Genomic DNA, 7429 nt, shown 5'->3' on the forward strand with positions numbered 1-7429 from the left:
CTCTGATTCATCCCCGACGAATCAGACCTGACTCAACTCTAAGCAGTAGCAGGCATGACAAACAAGCATGAATGAGTAGGCACAACAGGGCTCAAACAACTCCTACTCATGCTAGTGGGTTTCATCTATTTACTGTGGCAATGACAGGTCATGCAAAGGATAAAGGGGTTCAGCTACCGCAGCCAGTAACAAATATGTCGTTGTTGTCCTAATGCAGTAAAAGAGAGCAGGAGCGAGAGAGTGGGATTTTATCGGAATGAACAAGGGGGTTTTGCTTGCCTGGCACTTCTGAAGATAACGTTGAGTCTTCATCAGTGTCAACGATCACATCATCGGTATCACGTCTATCGAGAGGGGACAAATACCGGCAACACAGAAGGGAACACAATCAATGCAATGCACAATATGATGCATGATCATGACATGGCAAAATGAATGTGTTTTGGGCTAATGCATCTAGCAACAAGTTAAATGGGGTTGGTTTGAATACAAGATTCAAATTCAAACTCCATATGTGATTATTTAAATGCCATTTAATTTATTTGTGCTAAACAGCAGCTATAAGTTGTTCTAACATGCATGAAAATGGTACAGATGGATTCCTTGAATTTTTCTGATAATTTTTCATATATAATTTATTTAATTTGGAGTTACGGTTGAATTACTATGATTTTTTGAAGTTTTGAACATTTTCTGGAATTTCCTGAATATTTAGAATTAAAATAATTCCAGAAAATGATTTAACTGCGTCAGCCTGACGCCAACATAACGTCAGCGAGTCAACGGCCAGGTCCAGGTCAAACCTGACGTGCGGGGTCCACACGTCAGTGACACAGGAACTAATCCTGGTCAAACCCAGCGCTAACTGAGGTTTGACCAGGGGTGGGGCCCACAGTCAGTGGCCTAGGGGGTTGGTTAGGGCGTCATTAGCGTTTAATGACATCGCCACGTCAGCTGCCGGCGTTTAACCGCCGGCGACCTCAGATCGCGGCGGCGTCCGCATCGGGATTGCGCTATAGGCCAGGGTTTGGGGCGCGGGGAGCATCTACGGGGAGCTGGCGGAGTGGCGCTTCCAGTGGTGGAGGCGGCTGGAGCGGAGGTGGCCGGAGTTGAGCACGGCGTCGACCTCTGTCACATCCCTAGCTTCTGGCATTGCTCTAGCCTAGCTTCATGTGTGCATCATGTCTATATTTTTTGAAACTTGAATTGAGGAATATTGGAAGCCTCAAAACCCTAAATAAAAGAGGGGCAAAAACCCTAGAAATCTCATTCATTGCTCCAAAAGGCTCTTCTTAAATGTTTGATAATTTTTGGTAAGGGTTCTGGTCCCAACCAAAATATTGAACATTTTTAAGGTTTTATTTTTGGGACTTTGAATTTAAATCATTAGCTATTTGAATTTGAATTATATTCATATAATTAGAATATAATTTCAAATACCCCCTGAAATATTTTATAAGCTTTTGGAAAAGTCCATCTAGCAATATAAAATATTCAGAGGAGCTTTGGCATTGTTTGAATTATTATTTTAATTCAAAACAGTGGCAAAATAAATTAAATAAAACAAACAGAACAAAAAAAATAAAAAAAGAGCAAGCCTACCTGGCCTTACCCGCGCAGCCACCAGAGCCGGCCCAGCTCCCCCACCTGGCGGCCCAGCCCACCTCCTCCCCCTTGTCTTCTTCCTCCCCTCGCACCGAAGCAGCTCGGTGGCGAGCGCCGATGCCGCCTCGGCCACCTCCTGCTTCCACCGAGGCGTTCCCGAGCCTCCCCCTCACGCCACGCACTTCCCCTCGCCCCCTGCACCTCCCCTCTCTTCCCCTGGACCCCGTTCTCTCCTCTGCTTTCCTCCCTGCACGCGCCCGAGCGGAGCTCGTCGTCGCCGACGCCGTTCGCCGTAGCCACCGTGCTCCTCGCTGCCACCCGAAGTAACCAGGAGATCCGCCTCGACCACCTCTTCCTCCTCGCCGAGAAGTGCACCGCGGGAGCCCCTGCAACGTCGCCACCGCCGGCTTCTTCAACCTCAGGACCGCCGGCCATCTTCGTCAAATTAGTCGGCTCCGGTACCTCCCCGAGCTCCCCGAGGCCACCGTCGCAACCCCTGTGAGCTACTCTTCCATTCCCCCTCCTCCTCGCGCTCGTTCCCGTACCCTAGCCGCCTTTCCGCCGGACCCGAGAGCTCGCCGCCGCCGTGCCTCGTCACCACCGTGGCTGGAGCCGTTGCAGCTCGAAGCCGAGCACACCACCGCACTCAACACGTCTCCAGGAGCCCGTAGCCGCCACTAGCTTCCCTCCCGTGCCCCCGAACGCCAACCCCGACCTCGCCCGAGCTCCGGCCGCCGCAAAAGAGCTCGCCGCCGGCAGCTCCGGCCACCCCAGCCTCCGCCACCGCCACCGTTGGATGCGCCACTCCACCCTCTCCCCGTAGCTGCTCCCTGCGCGCCAAAAGAGCCCCTGTAGTTGGTTTCCGACGCGCACCACCGCGTCTGGCCTCGCCGGCGTCAAGCCGCCGGTGGGTCTGACCACGTTGACCACGGCGGGACCCCCCCCTCTCTGGGTCGATGACAGGTGGGGCCAGCCCCCCTGTTAATTAGTTTAGTTATTTTATTTTAACTACCCCCTCTGCTGACACTGACAGGTGGGCCCCCGCCATCAGGTGATTAGCTTAAGCTAATCACCACCTAATCTAACCCCAGAGCCACTGACATGTGGGCCCTAGTGCCCTAATCCTTAATTAAACTAAAATAAACCCCCCCTGTTTAACCTGTGACGCTGACATATGGGTCCCACAGGTCAGGTTTGACCTGGAGGCGCCCTGTTGACCTGCTGACGTCAAGGTGATGTCATGCTGACGCATTAAATGATTTTCTGGATTTAATTATATTCTAGAAATTCCAGAAAATAGTTAAAACTTCAATAAATCATAGAAAATTAACCGTAACTCCAAATTAAATAATTTATATATGAAAAATTATCAGAAAAATTCAAGGAATCCATCTGTACCATTTTCATGCATGTTTGAACAATGTTTGTCCTCTGTTTTGGACAAAACAAATAAATGGCATTTAAATAATCACATATGGAGTTGAATTTGAATCTTGTATTCAAACCAACTTCATTTACTCTGGTTTTAGTTGCATTAGCTCAAAACACATTCATTTTTGCCATGTCATAGCATGCATCTTATTGTGCATTGCATTGATCGTGTTTTTCTGTATTTGCCGGTAATTGTCCCCTCTCGATAGACGTGTACCGACGATGTGACCGATGACACCGATGAAGAGATATATTATCTTCAGAAGTGCCAGGCAAGCAAAACCCCCTTGTTCATTCCGATAAAATCCCACTCTCTCGCTCCTGCTCTCTTTTACTGCATTAGGACAACAACGACATATTTGATACTTGCTGCGGTAGCTGAACCCTTTATCCTTTGCATGACCTGTCATTGCCACAGTAAATAGATGAAACCCACTAGCATGAGTAGGAGTTGTTTGAGCCCTGTTGTGCCTACTCATTCATGCTTGTTTGTCATGCCTGCTACTGCTTAGAGTTGAGTCAGGTCTGATTCATCGGGGATGAATCAGAGGCGTGTGAACATGTCCTACTGTGTGTGAGCTAAGTGTGTGAACACGATTTGGTAAAGGTAGCGGTGAGAGGCCATGTAGGAGTACATGGTGGGTTGTCTCATTGCAGCCGTCCTCAGGAACTGAGTTCTGTGTTTGTGATCCATGACCAGCTACTACCACACATTGGGATCCGGTAAGTCGCCCCTCTCGACTTATTAATCAACATGATCTCTGTCCAGGAGTTGCAACTAGTTTCTGGTGTTTGTAGGTAGTGTTAGTAGTCTACCAAGTGGCACCCGGTACAGGTGGGCTTGGGACAGACTAGGCACAGTGGCACGGTGTACCAAGTGGCACCCGGATGGTGGGCTTGGGAACCCTGCTCACATCGTTTGGGGCCGTGAGCGACACCCCGGCCGGATCTCCTTGCGGATGGAACCCGAATAGGCGATAAACCTGGACTAGAGACTTGTTCGGTTAGTCAGGTCGTGGCCGACTCCCTCGCCCGGCTTCCGCTTGAAGGTTGCCGAGGTACATGACGTGTACAGGGCGGTAAGTGGCGGGAGCGTGTGTGAAGAAGTACACCCCTGCAGGGTTATCATCATCTATTCGAATAGCCGGATTCCTCGGATATGGAAACTTGGACCCCTTGTACAGTTCATAGACAAGTGAAAGTGGATACTCTAAAATACGCAAGATAAGCGTGAGTGCTATGCATGGCGTTCTCGTAGGGAGACGGGAGCGGATCCATAGTGGTGTATTGATATGGTGAATATGTGGACTCGTGTGCGCCACCTCAAAAGAGTCGCTTGCAGTCGTAGTTTAGGATAGCCACCGAGTCAAAGCTGGCTTGCTGCAGTTAAACCCCACCACCCCTTTGTTGATAATGATGCATATGTAGTTAGTTCTGATGTAAGTCTTGCTGGGTACATTTGTACTCACGTTTGCCTATTTTATGTTTTTGCAGAGAGACTTCAGTCTCACTAGTAGTTCCGCGTGGACTTCGACGTTTAGCTTGATACCTCAGCTACGATCTTGTGCCCTCGGCAGGATCTGATAGATAGTCAGGCTTCTCAGCCTTTTTCATTTATAGATGTCTGTACTCAGACATGATAGCTTCCGCTTGTGCTTTGACTTGTATGCTCTGATTGTTGGGTCATGAGACCCATGTTTGTAATATCTCGCTCCTCGGAGCCTAATGAATAAATACTTGAGTCGTAGAGTCATGTTGTGATGCCATGTTGTATTTGCACATATCGAGCATATTGTGTGTATGTTATTGAAATGCTTGGTATGTGTGGGATCTGACCATCTAGTTGTTTATCTTTAGTAGCCTCTCTTACCGGGAAATGTCTCCTAGTGTTTCCACTGAGCCATGGTAGCTTGCTACTGCTCCGGAACACTTAGGCTGGCCGGCATGTGTCCTTCTTCGTTCCTGTGTCTGTCCCTTCGGGGAAATGTCACGCTTTGAGTACCGGAGTCCTGTTAGCCCGCTACAGCCCGGTTTACCGGAGTCCTGCTAGCCCAGTGCTACAGCCCGGACCCACTTGCTGATGACCGACACGTTCGAAGCTGGGTCATGGATGCCTGTCCCTGTAAGTCTGTGCCACTTTGGGTTTACGACTAGTCATGTCAGCCCGGGCTCCTTATCATATGGATGCTAGCGACACTATCATATACGTGAGCCAAAAGGCGCAAACGGTCCCGGGCAAAGGTAAGGCGACACCCGTGGGGATACCGTGCGTGAGGCCGCAAAGTGATATGAGGTGTTACCGGCTAGATCGATGTGACATCGAGTCAGGGTCCTGACAGCGTTGGTATCAGAGCTTGACTGCCTGTAGGTTTACCAAGCCAAACTGGTCGAAGTTGAGTCTAGAAATTCTTTAGTTATATAAGGGAATTGATTGTGGGATGGAACGTAAGGCTCTTTTACTCCTTATACCTTATGCCCTTCTGATCTGAGTCATCATCTTCTCTTCTACGGGGATTAAGAACTAGGCTATCTCTTCTTTCTATCAGGATCACGTGTTACTAATTCGTAGACTTATAAGATTGTTGGATTAAGCCTTAGTTCAGTTTCTACTTCCGTATGTTAACTGTTGATCTCGAAACCTTGATATTGTGCTTCTGAGTGGTTATGCCACCATTTTTGTGAATGTCTCAAGTCTTTTCTGCGCATTTACAGCCGTTATGCTGTCCGAGTCATCCCAGGTTTCTAAATAGTCTGAAGCATTTGCAAAATCCCTTCCTTCCGTTCCGATGTTCCTTTGGGCCAGATTAACCACACTAATCGGTGAGTTGAGGTACTTTGTTACCTCGGCGTATATGTTGGAGATATTATTATGACCCTGGGTGTCCTAGGGGATCATCTAGTAATTTAGCCATGATTGTGTTCCCAGTGAGATGATTCTGGCCATCAGTCTCGAAAGCATCCCGTGATGCTAATTAGTAGTAGGTATTCTACTCCTTGAGCTTTGAACCCGAGATTCACTCTACTTACTTCATGTTGATAGTGTTTGCTAGTTCCTTCAGGATATTAGTAACTTTGCGATAGTCCTCGAGGTCCGTGGTATTTCCTTCTTCCAAATACTATGAACCGCTTATGGCAGATGTTTATTGGATCAAAAGATCACAATTAGAGTACTCTTGAGGAGTTCTCCATTCATAAATCGTGACTCTGCCAGTTCTACCTTTCTGCATGGGTTATCCGGAAGAAATATGTTGAACTTGGTTCGACATACTAATCTATGCATCCACAACTCAGAAAGTTATATGTTCCTTTGAGTTGTTCTCTTTAGTTGCATTCTGACCCTCGTCTATCAATTGATAGTCAAGAGTATGCGTGCGTTCGTTCATCGATGCCTATGACTCTTGTGGTCTGTCAAGCCATTCTATTCCGGAATGACTAGGAGAAACAAACTCCAGTACCTCTTCCATATCTAGGATTGGGTCAAAGTAGTTGTATTCCGCAGATCAAATGCCAATCCAGCTTTTGGTTCTGCTCTACCTTGGAGTATTACATATTTTATATCGAGATTGTTATAGGAATTGCACACCATCCCATGAACTCTTGGTACAGTGATACTTCTTGCCATCACTGTTCATTCCTCGGCCCTCGTGTTGATGCAACCGGAATACCGACAAATGAATTGTGATGTGTGAAATCAATACTGCTAGCAACTCTGTTGCTTGGTAGTTAAAGGATAATAATTTCATTCTTAGTATGTTGGTTTTCGAATCATCCTTCTAAGACTGATCGTGCTACCTAGTCCTTATTTCGGTGCACCCTTCGATTGATGAGTTAGGATCTTGTCAAGTCCTCACTCATTTGATCATATCGTCTTGCCCTCAAAAGCAAGATTGTTCTCGAGCTTAGTAACATACCGGTGGTTCGTGACTTTCCAAATATCTTCTTGGAGGTGTTACCGGGTTGTCACCTGACCGCTATGTTGAGTTCGTGATCAAGTTGGTTTCTTGTGAACCACCTTCTCTCCAAGAATCGGTGTTAGATATCCCTGAGCTAGTTGGTTAAGCTAGACAACAACTTGGAGAGTTGGAAGATAAAAGCTTGTCTGACTTAGTTCGTTCCAAAGGGATATTCTTGTGTAGTGTGTGTTGAAGAAAGATGATATCTTCATCGATTGGTCCTTGTGATCAGTTGCTGGACCTATTGTCTTATCAATCCTTTGATTTGAGTGTGGGCTATCGTCAAATCAAATCAGTACCAACGATGCTCGTAATGTTGTCTTATTCGTGGTTGATCCCTCGAGCATACACCATTATATCTTTAGGTCTGACCAATGCTATCACTTGTTCACTTAACTATGGAATTCCTTTTAAAAGGAAACCCAGATGAATTGTTGTTG

Source organism: Triticum aestivum, chromosome 3B (genome assembly GCF_018294505.1).
Source record: "Triticum aestivum cultivar Chinese Spring chromosome 3B, IWGSC CS RefSeq v2.1, whole genome shotgun sequence".
NCBI classification, from domain to species: Eukaryota; Viridiplantae; Streptophyta; class Magnoliopsida; order Poales; family Poaceae; genus Triticum; species Triticum aestivum.